The sequence below is a fragment of the Spermophilus citellus genome (genome assembly GCF_964194105.1).
Source record: "Spermophilus citellus genome assembly, chromosome: 12".
Lineage (NCBI taxonomy): Eukaryota > Metazoa > Chordata > Mammalia > Rodentia > Sciuridae > Spermophilus > Spermophilus citellus.
Genome location: NC_138198.1, coordinates 80,704,674 through 80,705,688, shown reverse-complemented (window position 1 = coordinate 80,705,688; position 1,015 = coordinate 80,704,674). Strand labels below are relative to the sequence as shown.

Sequence of the window (1,015 nt, the reverse complement as noted above, 5' to 3'; positions counted from 1 at the left end):
ATCGTCTTTTATAAACCTTAAGAAGCCAAGAATTCATAATTAACAATTGATGTTTCAATATTTTAACACAGGGGCTGGGCCAGATCTGGGGTCAAGGTTGCAGTAAGTGGTCAGGGTGCCCTGCACTTAGCAGCCATGTCACAGGGTCCCCAGGCCTGCTTTGCTCTGCTTCCTGACTGCAACCTCCACTTTCCACGCCAGGATGGTGAACCTGGCAGCCATGGTGTGGCTCAACCCCTACGGAAGAGGTGGGTGCTCACCCTGCTCTCCTTCCTCAGCAGCACCTGGAAGCAGGAGGAGAGGGCAGTGAGAGATCAGACTCTCCTCCCGGCTCAGGACCATGACTAACCCATTTCGTGGAAAGTGCATTTCAACTGGGGCAATAGTAGCCGGACAAGCAATCAGTGCTTGAACTCCATTCAAGGGAAGCACCTTATCACGGATGAGCTGGGGTACATCTGTGAAAGGAAGGATCTGCTGACAAACGGCTGCTGTGATGTCAGTGTCCCCAGCACAAAGCGGAACTGCTGCAGTGATGCCTGCCAGTGGCTGCTGCAGCACCTGTGAGTACTGTGTGTCCTGCTGCCTGCAGCCCAACAAGCAACATCTCCTGGAGTGCTTCCTCATCCGGGCAGCTGTGGCATTCTAGAACCTCTTCAAGGCAGTGGAAGATCACTTCGGATTGTGCTTGGCTAAGCGCAGGACCTCTTCCCAGAGTGTGCGGCCTGAGAACACCTATTGGAATCCCGAAGCCAAGGGCTGGTATGGAGAAAGCCCGCACCGGCTCTTCCTGGAGTGACAGCCTGCTGCAGCCTGGGCACTGAGACCCTGCCAGAGGACGCATCACTCAGAATCAGACATAAATATCCAGGCCAGTCCAGTGCAAGGAGACAAGGGGGGCGAGGCGACACTATGACTGTGACCAGTTCCCGGTGCTGTCCACTGGCTCCGCCCACCACGTGTGCTGCACCTGGTGGAGCTCTTCTATAAAGCAGACTGGAACCACCAGCTGAGC

At 55.2% G+C, this 1,015-nt stretch overlaps 1 pseudogene across 1 annotated transcript; it reads left to right on the top strand.

Moving 5' to 3' along the window:
- The first annotated feature begins 202 nt into the window (after nt 1–202).
- Nucleotides 203–799, top strand: LOC308632054 (SREBP regulating gene protein-like; annotated as a pseudogene). Its single transcript has one exon. The product of its transcript is annotated as an SREBP regulating gene protein-like (transcript).
- The last annotated feature ends 216 nt before the right edge of the window (nt 800–1,015 follow it).